Consider the following 16,199-nt stretch of genomic DNA (forward strand, 5'->3'; position numbering starts at 1 on the left):
CAATGTGTATTGAGCACTTACAAGCTCTTCCCTTTCAATATCTCATTTCATCTTTGCATCCAGAGACTGCTATTATTCCCACTTTATAGATGAGGAAACTAAGGCCAGGAGATATTAAGTAACTTGTTGAAGATGGCATAACTAATAAGTGGGAGAAGTAGGATTTAAAATCAGGTCTGAGTCCATCCCTGTGCCCTGAACCACACTCTACATTTGAAATACATGAATGAATTTTAAAATGAATGCTTCTTGGCCAGGCACAGTCCTGTAATCCCAGCACTTTGGGAGGCTGAGGCGGGTGGATCACGAGGTCAGGATTTCAAGACCAGGCTGGTCAAGATGGTGAAACTCCATCTCTACCAAAAATACAAAAATTAGCGGGGCGTGGTGGCATGCACTTGTAATCCCAGCTACTCGGGAGACTAAGGCAGAGAACTGCTTAAACCCGGGAGGTGGACGTTTCAGTGAGCCAAGATTGTGCCACTGCACTCCAGCTTAGGTGACAGAGCGAGACTCCGTCTCAAAAAAAAAAAAAAAAAGAAAAAAAAAGAATGCTTCTTTTGCCCGCCTGCCCAACATTCAGATAAAAGCACTTCCTCTCTTTTGAACTTCCATAGCAGTTGCTCTGGGTTGAAATTGGAAAGAACCTTTGAATCCATAGGGCAGCAGTTCTCAATCAGGGCACGCTGGCAATGTCTAGACATTTTTGGTTGTCACAACTAGTGGTGAGGAATGCTGCTGGCATCAAGTGGATCAAGGCCAGGGGACTGCTAACAACCCCAGAATGCACAAGACTGCCATCCACGAGAATTATCCAGACAAAAATGTCACAAATGCTGAGGCTGAGAAATCCTCTGGTAGAGGGTGTCTTCAAGGGAAGCAGCTGGCTGGCTGGAGTGATGTTATCTTGATCGTTTAACCTCAGCCTGGGGTTTGTTTCTCAGCTTGTCAAGCCCAGAACCTCGAGTTTGTGAATTCTCTGAGATGATAAGGTCCTGAAGAAATGATTCACATCAAACCAAAAGGCATAAGAAATTGATTTTTAATTGTTTAGAAAAACAGAGTTATCCCCTTCCGACCCAAAACAAGCACGAATTTTCCCATTATTGACCCCTCCCCTGCCCCTGCCAACACATACACACAAACACCCACTGGAATCCATCCAGGGAACTGGGCAGTAAACCCTGGGTGGTCACCTGCAGCTCAGCACCACTTTTGACTCTACCTGTCCAGGGCTATTGTGGTGGCACCTGGGGAACAGGTAAACAGAAGCAACCTTTCTAGAAAGATCCAGACCTGGAGATAGTCCGAGATTTGCAGAGACAAAGCCAAAGGGACAGAACCCAGGACAAACAAAGGTCAGTGAATTATCCAAAGTGACATGCATGCATTTACCACAAGAAATCTGACGGCCACAGAGTCCAGAATGTTCTTGTCAGCAGAGCAATAAATTCTGTCCCCAGAGAGATGCTCACTTCAGGCTACAGACAGACTCAGCCACCGAAGCAAACCCTCAGGAAGCCAGTTGCTCATGCAGTGTGCAACAAACCCTCACAACAGAGGTGCCTGAACTTCGTAGGCTCTTCAGCCTTCCAGAGGACCTTCCTCATCCCAGGATTGACCACACCAGACCCTTCTAGAAGGATTCTCGTGCTGAATGCACTCGACCTTCAAGCTCTGCCTCTCAGTCCTAGGGAGACCTGTACCGTGCACTAGAAGCCCTCCCGATCACGGAAGCTTTCTTCCTCTTGTTGGCACATAGACCAAGTTGTGGTTGAGTCTTTCTGCAGCCTGAAGTCAGCTGGTCTCTAGATTTGTTCTGGGATGAATTGACTTTCTAGTTTAGCTCTCTTGTGTCCCTTGTTTCTCAGTACTACTAGTTCAGGGGGCGCCTGTCTGCTTCACTCTGGCCCTGTGCTAGATCACCGGTCACTTTCTACACTGTGTTAGTGTCACCTGAGCATGTATGTCACCCTCCCCACTAAGTCTAGGGTTGGCAAGGCAGCTCAGGCAAAGTCGGAATTGCATCCCAGCTGTACCGAATACTGGCTGTGTAACCCTGGGCAATGGATTTCATCTCTCTAAGCCTCAGTTGCCTCATCTATAAACCAGGACTCCTGACTGCAGCTGGAAGGGGTCAGTGTGAGGATCAGATCAGGATAGACACACGCAATGCCTCACACCGTGCCTGGTGGGTGGTGAGCACTCAGTGTGTGTGGGCTCACGCCCTGCACAGAGCCTGGGAGCAGGAGCTGGCACCTCACACCACACTTCCCACACAGCGGGTGCCTTGCGTGTCTGACTCAGGGGATCGGTGCAAACTCCTTGTTCGTGACTTGTTTCCAGCACGTATGCTTGTCTGACCAGTGCAGTCTCAAGACTTTAGTAGGACAGAAAGAAGACCAGTGTGGCGAGGTGGGGGTCACAGGCTTGATGCCAACCCTGCCTCCACCCCTTGCGGCTGTGGGACCCTCACAGGTTACTTAACTACTCAGTGTCCTCAACGAAAAGCGAGGCAGAGGGCAATCCTTCCCTTCTAGGCCAACACTGCCCATTAGAAACGGAACACAAGCCTCAAACACAAGACTCTTTTGTGATTTTTTTAAATGTAGTACCCACATGTCACAGAAATTTTTTTAATGAAATTGGCCTTAGTCATATCTTTTATCTAACCCAGGATACCCAAAATATTGTCATTTTGATATGTAATCAATTAAAGAATGAATGGGATATGTATATCACACATATATATATGTGTGTGTATACACACACACACACACACACACACACATATATATGAACTCTTTGAAATTCAGTGTGTATTTTTTTTTTCTTTTTTGGGACGGAGTCTCATTCAGTCACCCAGGCTGGAGGGCAGTGGCACGATCTCTGCTGACTGCAAGCTCCACCTCCCGGGTTCATGCCATTCTCCTGCCTCAGCCTCCTGAGTAGCTGGGACTACAGGGACACATCTCAGGTCACACTAGGCAGCTTTCAGGTGCCCAGCAGCCACATGGGGAGTAGCTACCGCTCAGGACCATAGCTCCAAATGAGCGCATGGAGGTAAATTAGCTGATCCCAAGTAGGTACATGGCAAATGTTGGCATTATTACCTCCTCACTTCAAACGGACAGTGCGCAGGTGACTGAGTAGTTACATAACAAGGTTTTCTTTTTATTCATGTTTTCACATTATACACATGGTATGTAGTAGTGTATAGTGCAAACCCTCAGGAAACCAGTTGCTCACGCAGTGTACAACAAACCCTCACAACAGAGGTGCGTGAACTTCGTAGTGTTTCATCTGTTTACTTTTCCTTCATGCTCCTTCCTTCGTAGATGAAACAAAAACAAAACACAAATAAGACTCAGAGAAGAATTATACAGACAGTAAAAGTGGTTGTATGGTACATACATTTGTCAGGACTCACCAAATTATACATTTAGAATCTGTGGATTTTACTATATGTAATTATGTCACAATTTTTAAAATTACTATGGTATAGAATGTGGTCAAAAGCCTGTATTTTGAACTCAAACGGATCTGGGTTGGAAATACCAGCTCCACCAATTCCTAAACAAGTTGTTTAACCTGTCTAAGCCCCAACTTTCTGCCTGTAAAGTAAGGATAATGATAGTATCTAAGCATACAGTAGCTAGTATGACAGTAGCTAAGCACACAGGCTCTCATCCAAACTGTCCAATCCTACCTCTGCCACTTACTAGCTATGTAGCCGGGGCAAATGGCTTAACATCTCTGTGCCTCAGTGTACTGATCTGTAAGAAGGAGTTAAAATAGTGTGGTTGTGAGGATGAAATGAGTTAATTCATAGAAAGTGCTTAGAACAGCTTCTGACACACGGAGAGTGCACAATAAATGTTAGGTATTATTGTTTCAAGTTTGTTGAAGAAAATCTGAAAATATAGAAAAGTTAGAAGAAACATCAATTGTTTAACCTCAGAGTCTTTTCTACCCAAAACAACCACAGCTGACATTTTTCTCTAGTGGTTTTTTCGATAAAACATGAGGCCCCACCTACTTCCTCTCTTGAAAAGTTATTAAGTGTCTCTCCCTCCCTCCTTTACTTCCCACCCCACCCTGCTTTTCTGCCCTTGCAATCTCTGGCCCCAGGACATGACCCAGAAGCCAGGTGTAGATGAAAAAATATTTCTATGAGCACGAAGGAAAAGTAAACAGATGAACTTGGTGCTTTGAACCTGGCACCACTTCTCTGGTCTGTTTTCCAGTGACAATGTCATTGGTAATTAGCATAAGACATCTTGCTTCCAACAAATGTCAACTGAGATGGGACTGTTGATTTGGTGATATCACAGCACGGAGAAGCTCTAAATGTCAAAGATGCGACACATTACATGTGATAGGCCCAGGGCCCTCTCTCAGTCATGCTGGGCAGTCCTCGTATGCCTTGGCAACCCAAATATGAGCAGGGAACACCTGTCCCTGATTATAAGCGCTTCCACTGGGCCTTCAGCTCTGATGAGGGACCCTTTCTTCTAAGGCAACGGTTCTCAAACTTGAGTGTGTGTTCATGAGAGTCACTTGGTGAAATTGTTAAAATGCAGATTCTGAGTTCAATGCTTAGAAAATATCATTTAATAGCTCTAGGGATGCTCAAGAATGTGCATTTTTCATACATGGGATTCTGATGCAGGTGGTCTCAGGCCCATTCTCTGAGAAGCCCTAGAATGTAAAGGCTGTAATTCTCTTTGTACCTCGCTGGTTTCTACAAAGACTAAGATAGAGATAGCAATAGCACCAGATCAAAAAGGGGGAGAGTCTTGTCTCCCCTCCCTGGATGTCTGGACCCACAGTCCTTGCCTTGGAAACTCAATGTCTGCTTCAACTTTAGCACGGACAGCCCCAGCCACTGGTTTTGAAAATGGTTTGACTTTCATGTCACATGACACTATGGTATTAAGTATTCCAATGATTGGAAAGAAATATTGTATCTGGAGTCAAATCTTGACTTTGTAGTTTATTAGCAGCGTGGCTTCAGGCAAATTTCTTCCCTCTTTGAGTCTTAATTTACTCATCTGTGAAAATGGAGATAATGAAGCCAACCTCTTGTGATTGTTATGGCTATCAAATAAGATACTGTATGTGAACAAACTTAGAGCAGTGCCTTCTGCAGAGTAGATAGGGGATACTCATTTTATTTATTCAACAACTATTGATTATGTGCCAGGCTGTGCGAGCTTTTAAGATGCAAAGATGAATGGGAGGCACTGCTGGTCTGTAAGGCGTCCCCGTGTGCTGGAGGAGGCATCCGATGTCTCCATTACGAGAGGGAAGGAAAGCCAAGCAGTCAGGGTTGGCTTCCCAGAAACACGACTCTCTTTTCCCCATACAAGTGTTTACCTTTTAGTTGCCAAATTGTGGAAAGGTTCGGGAGCGATGCTCAGGGCAGCCTGGAGTGGAGGACAGATTGGGTGCTGCACGGATGGTTCTGCTCTTATTTACTAAGCTGAAAATCCAATAATGGCCCAGCACTGTGGCTCATGCCTGTGATCCCAATACTTTGGGAGGCTGAGGTGGTTGGATCACTTGAGGTCAGGAGTTCAAGACCAGCCTAGCCAATATGGCAAAACCCCATCTCTACTAAAAATACAAAAATTAGCCGGGCATCGTGGCATGCGCCTCCAGCTTCTCAGGAGGCTGAGGCACAAAAATTGCTTGAACTTGGGAGGTGGAGGTTGCAGTGAGCTGAGATAGCGCCACTGCACTCCAGCCTGGGTAATGGAGTGAGACTCTATCAAAACGAAAACAAAAACAAAACACAAATAAGACTCAGAGAAGAACTATACAGACAGTAAAAGTGGTTGTGTGGTACATACATCTGTCAGGACTCACCAAAATATACATTTAGAATCTGTGGATTTTACTGTATATAATTATGTCACAATTTTTTAAAATTACTGTGGTATAGAATGTGGTCCAAAGCCTGTATTTTGAACTCAAACGGATCTGGGTTGGAAACACCAGCTCTACCAATTCCTAAACAAGTTGTTTAACCTGTCTAAGCCCCAACTTTCTGCCTGTAAAGTAAGGATAATGATAGTATCTACTTCATATTATAGTTGTGAGGATTAAGTAAGATAATTAATAAAAAATACATTAATACAATGTTCAACTTTTAGTTTTCAATAAATATGAGCCACCCTTTGATAATCTAGAAAAATACAATGATAGAATATGAAATATAAAAGGCAAATACAAAATCATACGTCTGGCATGAATAAAACTATATTTTTAAAAGACTGCTTAATCTACGTCTAAAACAAAGACAAGAAGAAAATACATCAACATACTAGCAGCAGAGTATGTCTATAATTTCAGCTACTTGGGAGGATGAGGCAGGAGGATCACTTGAGCTCAGGAGTTCAAGTCCAGCCTGGGCAACATAGAGAGACCCTATCTCAAAAAACAACAAACAAAAACTAGCAGCAGTGGTTATGTCACAGGACTATGAATGATTTATTTTTCCTTCTTTGTAAATTCTCTGCACTTCCAAATTTTCTTTAATAAAGTGCACCCCTTTTAAATGAAGAAAAGCATATTTTCTTTTAAATAAGAAACCATTGCAAAATCCCATTGTTTAGAAGATGGGAGTGCTTCCAAATGCTAGGGTTTGTTAGTGTTGCCTGTCCCTAGAGTACTTAAAAGGGGATGAATCTTCAAAGTGGGAGAGTTAAGGAGCCAGCTGTAGGGAACCAGAGCATGCAAAATCCAAGGAATGGGGCACAGACAAAGCTGCCACTGAACACAAGAGAATTCCAAACAATTGATGAGCGACTGAGCACAATTTGTACAAAGCTTAACAGACTCCAAGCGGGAAAAATGCAAAGAGAACCACACCTAGGCACATCATAGTAAAACTGCTGAAGATAAAGTCAAATATAAAATCTTAAAAAAAAAAAAAAAAACAGAAAGAAAAAAATAATCTTAAAAGGAACAAAAATAAGATGACTAACTTTTTGCTATGGGTTGAACTGTGTATCTCCCACCCCCTGCCAAATTCATATGTTGAAATCCTAACTCCCGTACCTCTGCATGTGGCTGTATTTGGAGACTGTGTCTTGTCAGAGATAATTAAGTTACAATGAGGTCATTAAAGTGGGGCCATAATTCAGTATGACTGGTATCCTTATAAGAAGAGGAGATTTGGACACAAACTTGCACAGAGGGAAGACCATGTGAAGATGGAGGGAGAAGATGGTCATCTACAGCCAAAGAGAGAGGTCTCAGAAGAAACCAACCCTGCCAACACCTTGATCTTAGAACTACAAGAAAATAAATTTCTGTTGTTTAAGCCAAAGGCCCAAAACTGTTCCTCTAGATAGGCCCAAGTGGCACTTTTGTTACAAAAGCCCTAGAAACTTAATATACGTTTTAACAGAAACAATAGGAGCCAGCAGACAGTGGAATGATATCTTTAAAGTGCTGACAGACATATGTAACAGATCCACAGCCAATATCATACTGAATGGAAAACAAGTGAAAGCCTTTCTTCTAAGAGCTGGAACATGACAAGGATGCCCACTTTTACCATGTTATTTAACATAGTACTGGAAGTCCTAGGTAGAGCAATCAGACAAGACAAAGAAATAAAGGGCATCCAAATCGGAAAGAATGAAGTCAAATTATCCTTGTTTTCAGATGATGTGATCTTATATTTGGAAAAACCTAAAGACTCCACCAGAACTATTAGAATGGATAAATAAATAAATTCAGCAAAGTTGCAGGATACAAAATCAACATACAAAAATCAGTAGCATTTCTATATGCCAAAGGTAAGCAACTTGAAAAAGAAACCAAGAAAGTAATCCCATTTACAATAGCTACAAATAAAATAAAATACTTAAGAATTAACTTAAAGAAGTGAAAGTTCTCTATAATGAAAACTATAAAATATTGATGCAAAAAATTGAAGAGGACACCAAAAAAAAAAAGAAAAAGAAAAAGAAAGGAGTGGGGGAAAAGATAGTCCATGTTCATGGATTGGAAACATCAGTATTGTTAAAATGTCCATACTATCCAAAGCAATCTACAGATTAAATGAAATCTCTGCTAAAATACCAGTGATATTCTTCACAGAAATTGAAAAAACAATCCTAAAATTTATATGGAACCACAAAAGACCTAGAATAGCCAAAGCTATCCTGCACAAACAGAATAAAACTGGAGGAATCACATTACCAGACTTCAAGTTATACTATAGAGCTATAATAACCAAAACAGCATGGTACTGGCATAAAAGCAGAGACATAAACCAATGGAACAGAATAGAGAAGACAGAAAAAAGAATCAATACATATACAGATAACTCATTTTCAAAAAAGGTGTCAAGAATGTATGTATTAGCCAGGGTTCTCTAGAGGAATAGAACTAATAGGATAGATGTATATATGAAGAGGAGTTGATTAAGGAGCATAGACACACACGATCACAAGGTGAAGTCCCACAATAGGCCGTCTGCAAGCTGAGGAGCAAGAAAGCCAGTCTGAGTCCCAAAACATCAAAAGTAGGGAAGCCAACAGTGCAGTCCAGTCTGTGGCCAAAGGCCCAAGAGCCCCTGGGAAATCAATGGTGTAAGTTCAAGAGTCCAAAATCTGAAGAACCTGAAGTCTGATGCTTGATAGCAGGAAGCATACAGCAAGGGAGACTGGAAGACTCAGCAAGTCTGCTCTTCCATCTTCTCCTGCCTGCTTTATTCCAGCCACACTGACAGCTGATTAGATGGTACCCACCCAGACTGAGGGTGGGTCTGCCTCTCCCAGTCCACTAACTCATATGTTAACCTCCTTTGGCAACATGCTCACAGACACACCTAGGAACAATACTTCATATCCTTCAATCCAATGAAGTGAATACTCAGTATTAACCATCACAATATACATTGGGGAATGGACAATCTCTTCAATAAATTGTGCTGGAAAAACTGGATATTCATATGCGGAAGAATGAAACTAGATGCCTATCTCTTGCCATACACAAACATCAAATCAAAATGGATTAAAGACTTAAATCTAAGATCTCAAACTATGAAACTACTACAAGAAAACATTGGGGATATTCTCCAGGACATTTGAGTAGGCAAAGGTATCTTGAGTAATACCCCACAAGCACGGACAACCAAAGTAAAATTGGATCAAATCAAGTTAGAAAGCTTCTGCACAGTAAGGAAAACAATCAACAAAGTGAAGTGACAATGAATAGCATGGAAGAAAATGTTTGCAAAGTACCCATCTGACAATGGATTAATAACCAGAATACATCAGGAGCTCAAACAACTCTATAGAAAAAAATCTAATAATCCAATTTTAAAATAGGCAAAAGTTCTGAATAGACATTTTTCAAAAGAAGACATACAAATGGAAAACAGGTGTATGAAAAGGTGCTCAACATCATTGTTCATCGGAGAAATGTAAATCAGAACTACAGTGGGATATCATCTCACTCCAGATAAAATGACCGTTATCCAAAAGACAGGCAATAACAAATACTGGCAAGGATGTGGAGAAAGGGAATCTTTGAGCACTGTTGGTGTTGGACAACTGTTGGAGAACAGTTTAGCGGTTCCTCAAAAAACTAAAAATAGAGTTGCCATGCAATTCAGCAATCTCACTGCTGGGTATATACCCAACCGAAGGGAAATCAGTATTTCAAAGAGATATCTGCAGTCCCATGTTTACTGTAGCACTATTCACAATAGTCAAGATTTGGAGGCAACTTAAGTGTTCATCAACAGATGAATGGATAAAGAAAATATGGTGCATATACATAATGGGGTCCTACTCAGCCATAAAAAAGAATGTGATCCTATTATCTACAACATAGATAGAACTAGAGGTCATTAAGTGAAATACACCATGCACAAAAAAGACAAACTTTGCATGTTCTCACTTACTTGTGGGAGCCAAAAATTAAAACAATTGAACTCATGAAGACAGAGTAGAAGGATGCTTACCAGAGACTGGGAAAGGTAGTGGGGGAGGAGTTGGGAAGGAGGGCAGATGGTTAATGGATACAAAAAAATAGTTAGAAAGAATGAATAAGACCTAGTATTTGCTATCACAACAAGGTGACTATAGTCAATAATAATTTAACTGTACGTTTTAAAATAACTAACAGCATATGATTGGATTTTTTGTAACACAAAGGATAAATGCTTGAGGTGATGAGTACATCATTTACCCTGATGTGATTATTACACATTGCATGCTATATCAAAATATCTCAGGTACCCCATAAATACATGCACCTATTATGTACCCATAAAAAATAAAAATTAAAAAAATAAAGTGCTGATGGAAAATAACTTCCAACTTAGAAGTCTATAATCAGCAAAAATATATTTCAAAAATGAAAGTAAGGACTTCCCCTTCTGGCCAAGATGAAGTTACAGGACCTGCATTTATCTTCCCACCAGAAACATGCCCTACCCAAATGGATAAAACATATGAAACAATAGTTTTTGAGACTTTGAACATCAGGCAAAAAATGTCTGGGACCCTGGGAGACAGAAAACAAGTAAGTAGAGCCATATGATTGCCCCCAGCAAATTGCCTTGAGAGAATTTCCAGGCCGCAGCATGGGTAGGGGTGGAGGTCGGGAGGGGAACTCAACTCCTATGTGGGTGGGGTTCATAGGACAGAATGCCAGAGGAGAGAGCTGAACACAAAGGGAATTTTGGCAATCTAAAGAGGGTTTCCTTCAAGTGTTCAGCAGAATACTGATTATTATACCCATCAGAAAAAACTATCTAAGGCCAGGCAAAGAAGCTTCTGAAAGAATGAGAGAGAACAGTATCTGGTATGCACACAGAATTGGGAATAGTGCCTGTTCCACTATACAGATGAGAGAAACATAATTCACAGGGAATTAGGTGGAGTATTCAGGATGACCTTGCCTCAGTAGGGGCAAGTAACCAGCCCTAGGCTAAACAGTACTTCAAATTTACCTAACAAATCACAAAAGCAAGACACAAAGGATCAAACTGTTTCCAAGACACTTTAACTGCATCCCAAAACATAGCTCAAGAATAATTATAGGAATACCACAATATCAAGCACCCACCAAGGTAAAATTCACAGCATTTAACATATAACCAGAGATTACCAGGCATACAAAGAAAGAGGAAAACAAGAGTCATAATGACAAAATAATCAGTTAATTGAAACCAACCCAGAACTGACACAGATATTAGAATTAGCAGAGAAGGATGTTAAAACAGCTATTATAACTGTATTTCATATGTTCAAAAAGCTAAGTAGAGACATGGAAGAATATTTTTAAAGACGTAATTCTAATTTACAGATGAAAACTACAATGCCAGAAATGAAAAATAGACCAGATGGGATTAAGAGCAGAGTAGACATTGCAGAAGAAAAGTTAAGTGGCCGGGTGCGGTGGCTCAAGCCTGTAACCCCAGCACTTTGGGAGGCCGAGACGGGCGGATCACGAGGTCAAGAGATTGAGACCATCCTGACTAACACGGTGAAACCCCATCTCTACTAAAAAATACAAAAAAACTAGCCGGGCGAGGTGGCGGGCGCCTATAGTCCCAGCTACTCGGGAGGCTGAGGCAGGAGAATGGAGTAAACCAGGGAGGCGGAGCTTGCAGTGAGCTGAGATCCGGCCACTGCACTCCAGCCTGGGCGACACAGCAAGACTCTGTCTCAAAAAAAAAAGAAAGAAAAGTTAAGTGAACTTGAAATCTTAGCAATAGAAACTGCTCATAGTTCAGAAAGTGAAACACAGGGGAAAAAATCATCAAAAATGAAAAGGAAAAAGAAAACAGCATCAGTGAGCTGTGAGTCAACTTCAAGCAGCCTATTGGGTTCCCTAAAAGCAAATGAGAGGGGAAACAGAAAAATATGAAAGGATAAGAGCCAAAAAGTTTTCAAATTTAATGAAAACTGTAAACCCAGAGGTCCAAGAAACCAACCAACCAACCAAACAAATAAGCAAACAATAAAACAAAACCCAAAGCACAAAAATATGCAGAAAACTATAGTGAGGCAGATTATAATCAATTTGCTAAAAACTAATGTTAAAGAGAAAATCTTAAAAGCAGCTAGAGAAAGACATGTTACATACAGAGGAAGAATTAAGATAAGGATTTCTGATTAGAAACAATGGAAACAAGAAGACTGGAACAACATCTTTAAAGCACTTGAAAGAGAAAACAGTCCATCTAGAATTCCATACCCATCAAAAACATCTCTCAAAAATAAAGACATCGTGTTAACCAGGATGGTCTCGATCACCCCGTCTCTACTAAAAAATACAAAAAACTAGCCGGCCGAGGTGGCGGACGCCTGTAGTCCCAGCTACTCGGGAGGTGGAGGCAGGAGAATGGCGTGAACCCGGGAGGCGGAGCTTGCAGTGAGCTGAGATCCGGCCACTGCACTCCAGCCTGGGTGACAGCGCGAGACTCCGTCTCAAAATAAATAAATAAATAAATAAATAAATAAAGACATCTTCAGACCTACAAAAGCTGAGAGAATTTCCACCAGCAGAACCACACCATAAGAAATGTAAAAGGAAATTCTTCAGGCAGAAGGAAAAGAATACCGGATGGAAACCTGGGTTGACACAAATAAATAAAGAATACTGGAAATGGTAGTGACTACATTAGTAAATATATGAATTTTTAAAAACTATTTAAATATCTTTCAAAGATAAAGGACTGTTAAACTAAAAACAGTTATAACATATTGTGAGGTTTAGAATATTTGTAATAGCAAAATGCATGATAAAAACAGCACACCCCGTCTCTACTAAAAAAATACAAAAAACTAGCCGGGTGAGGTGGGGGGCGCCTGTAGTCCCAGCTACTCGGGAGGCTGAGGCAGGAGAATGGCGTGAACCCAGGAGGCGGAGCTTGTAGTGAGCTGAGATCCGGCCACTGCACTCCAGCCTGGGCGACAGAGCGAGACTCCGTCTCAAAAAAAAAAAAAAAAAACAGCACAAAGGCTAAAAAGGATAAAAATGAAAGTATGCTATTGTAGAGTTCTTTTACTAGGCATAAAGTAGCATAATATCAGTTGAAGTAAACTGTGATAACTTAAAGATGTATACCATAAACCCAAAAGGAACCACTAAAAAAAATCCCCAACAGCCAAGAGTTATAGCTAATAAGCCAACAAAGGATATTTTAAAATACTCACTCCAAAGAAGGCAGAAAAAAATGGGAAAGGAAGACAGAACAGATGAGACAAAGAGAAAAGAAATAGCAAGACGATAGACCTAAACCCAACCCAAAAAGCAAGATGCAACTATATGCTGCCAACAAGAAATTCATTCTATGGCTGCACTCGGTGGCTCATGCCTGTAATCCCAGCACTTTGGGAGGTCAAGGTGGGTGGATCACCTGAGGTCAGGAGTTTGAGAGCAGCCTGGCCAACATGGTGAAACCCTGTCTCTACTAAACATACTAAAATTAGCCAGACGTGATGGCCCTGGCCTGCGCCTATAGTCCCAGCTTCTTGAGAGGTTGAGGTTGGAGAATCAGTTGAGCCCAGAAGGCAGAGGTTTGTAGTGAGCCAAGATGGCGCCACTGCGCTCCAGCCTGGGCGACAGAGTGAGACTCCACCGAAGAAAGAGAGAGAGAGAAGGGAAGTGAAGGGGAGGGGAGGGGAGGGGAGGGGAGGGAGGGGAGGGGAGAGGAGGGAAGGGAAGGGAAGGGAAGGGATTTATTTTAAATATAAAGGTACATATAGGCTAAAAGTAAAAGGATGGGATAGTGTAAACCATTCTAACACTAGTCAAGAGAAAACTGGACTACCTATGTTACTATCAGACAAGGTAGGTTTTAGAGCAAAGGATATTATCAGAGCTAGAGAAGGTCATTTTATAGCTATAAAGGGATCAATTAATCAAGAGGACACAATTCTAAAATGTTTATGTGCCTTTAAAATATAGAAAGGAAAAATTGCTAGAGTTGCAAGGACAAACAGACAAATGACAATTACAGTCAGAGATTTCAATATACTTTTCTCAATAAGTGGTAGAATAAGTAGAAAATAAATGAGATTATAGTACATTTGAGTAGTACTATCAATCAATTTGACCAGATTGGCATTTATAGAACATTCCATCTAACAACAGCAGAATACACCATCTTTTCAAGTGTACACAAGGCATTTACCAAGCCTGATCATATTCTAGGCCATAAAATAAATCTAACTAAGTTCTGAAGGATTTAAGTCATACAGAATATGTTCTCTGACCACAATGGAATTAAATTAGAAATTAATACCAGAAAGGTACCTGGAAAATCCCCAAAAGTCTGGTAACTGAGTCCCGTACTTCTAAATGACCCGTGGTCATGACCCAAGAAGAAACTGAAAGGGAAATTACAAAGTATTTTGAAATAAATGAAAATGAAAACACAACATAGAATTTGTGGGATGCTGCTAAGCAGTACTTATGGGGAAATTCATAGTACTAAATGCCCATACTAGTAAAGAAGTATCGACTGGGCATGGTGGCTCACACCTGTAAACCCAGCACTTTGGGAGGCTGAGGCAAGCAGATCACCTGAAGTCAGGAGTTTGAGACCAGCCTGACCAACACGGAGAAACCCCATCTCTACTAAAAATACAAAATTAGCCAGGCATGGTGGTGCATGCCTGTAATCCCAGCTACTCCGAGGCTGAGGCAGGAGAATCACTTGATCCTGGGAGTTGGAGATTGCAGTGAGCTGAGATTGCGCCACTGCACTCCAGCCTGGGCAACAAGAGCAAAACTCCATCTCAAAAAAAAAAAGAAGAAGTATTAAGTAAATATGCTCATATTCCATCTCAAGAAACTAAGAAAATTAAGAGAAAACTAAACCCCAAAGGAGCAGAAAAAGAAAATAACAAAGATCAACAGGGAAATTAATATTAATAAAACAGAAAACAAAATAAAACAAATAGAGAAAGCCGATGAATCAAAAGCTGGTTCTGTGTGATTAATAAAATGGATAAACCTGTAGCTATAATGATTAGGGTAAAAAGAGAGGTGACACAAATTTCCAGTATTAGAAATGAGTGAGGTGACTTCATTCGACAGATTTTACAGATATTGAAAGGATAATAAAGCAATATTATGAGGAACTTTATGTCAAAAAAAATTGAACACTTGCATGAAATAGACTAATTCTCTTGAAAAACACAAATTACCATGGCTCATTTAAAAAGAAAGATAACCTGAACAGCCCTATTGTAGTTAAAAACCTTCCCACAAAGAAAACTTCAGGCCCCAGTGGCTTCACTGGTGAATTTCACCAAACATTTAAGAAAGCAATAATACTAAGTCTACACAAACGTTTTCAAAAAATTGAAGCAAAGGGAATACATCTCAACTCATTTTACGTGGTCAGTATTACCCTGATGCTAAAACCAGACAAAGACATTTACAGAAAAAAACAAAACTAAACTAAAGACCAAAATCGCTTATGATCACAGAGCAAAAATTTTAAACAGTACTTTGGGGAATTGAATCTAGCAATATACTAAAAGGATAATACATCATGACCAAACGAAGTTTCTCTCATGGCTTCAGGGTTGAATGAACGTTTGAAAATCCCTCAGCATAATTCACCTGAAATTCAAGCTGAAAATCAGTGATCTCAGTTGCCATATCAAGACGATAAAAAAAAAATTAACAACTAAAAAAGGAAAACCATGTAATCATTTCAATGGATGCAGAAAAAGCACTTGACAAAATTTAACATCCATTTTATCCATTCCTGATTTTTTTTGAGATGGAGTCTCGCTCTGTCACCCAGGCTGGAGTGCAATGGTGCAATCTTGGCTCACTGCAACCTCCACCTCCCAGGTTCAAGCGATTCTCCTGCCTCAGCCTCCCACGTAGCTGGAATTACAGGTGTCCACCACCATGCCCAGCTAATTTTTTGTATTTTTAGTAGGGATGGGGTTTCACTCTGTTAGCCAGGATGGTCTCGATCTCCTGACATCATGATTCACCCGCTTCGGCCTCCCAAAGTGCTGGGATTACAGGCACGAGCCACCACGCCCGGCCCATTCCTGATTTTAAAAACACTCAGCAAACTAGAAATAGACAGGAACCTCTTCAATCTGAATTTTAAAAATCCACCAAAAAACCTACAGATATGATCATTCTTTTTTTTTTTTTTTTTTTTTTTTTTTGAGATGGAGTCTCGCTCT

At 40.8% G+C, this 16,199-nt stretch overlaps 1 long non-coding RNA gene across 1 annotated transcript in view; it reads right to left on the bottom strand.

Moving 5' to 3' along the window:
- Positions 1 to 734: 734 nt before the first annotated feature.
- LOC105476422 (uncharacterized) overlaps positions 735 to 16,199 on the bottom strand; it is a 34,733-nt gene continuing 19,268 nt past the window's right edge. The window contains exon 5 of the long non-coding RNA XR_011611098.1: positions 735 to 3,330. This is a non-coding gene — a long non-coding RNA (uncharacterized lncRNA). The remainder of the gene's footprint in view (positions 3,331 to 16,199) is intronic.

Source organism: Macaca nemestrina, chromosome 12 (assembly GCF_043159975.1).
Source record: "Macaca nemestrina isolate mMacNem1 chromosome 12, mMacNem.hap1, whole genome shotgun sequence".
Classification (NCBI taxonomy): Eukaryota; Metazoa; Chordata; class Mammalia; order Primates; family Cercopithecidae; genus Macaca; species Macaca nemestrina.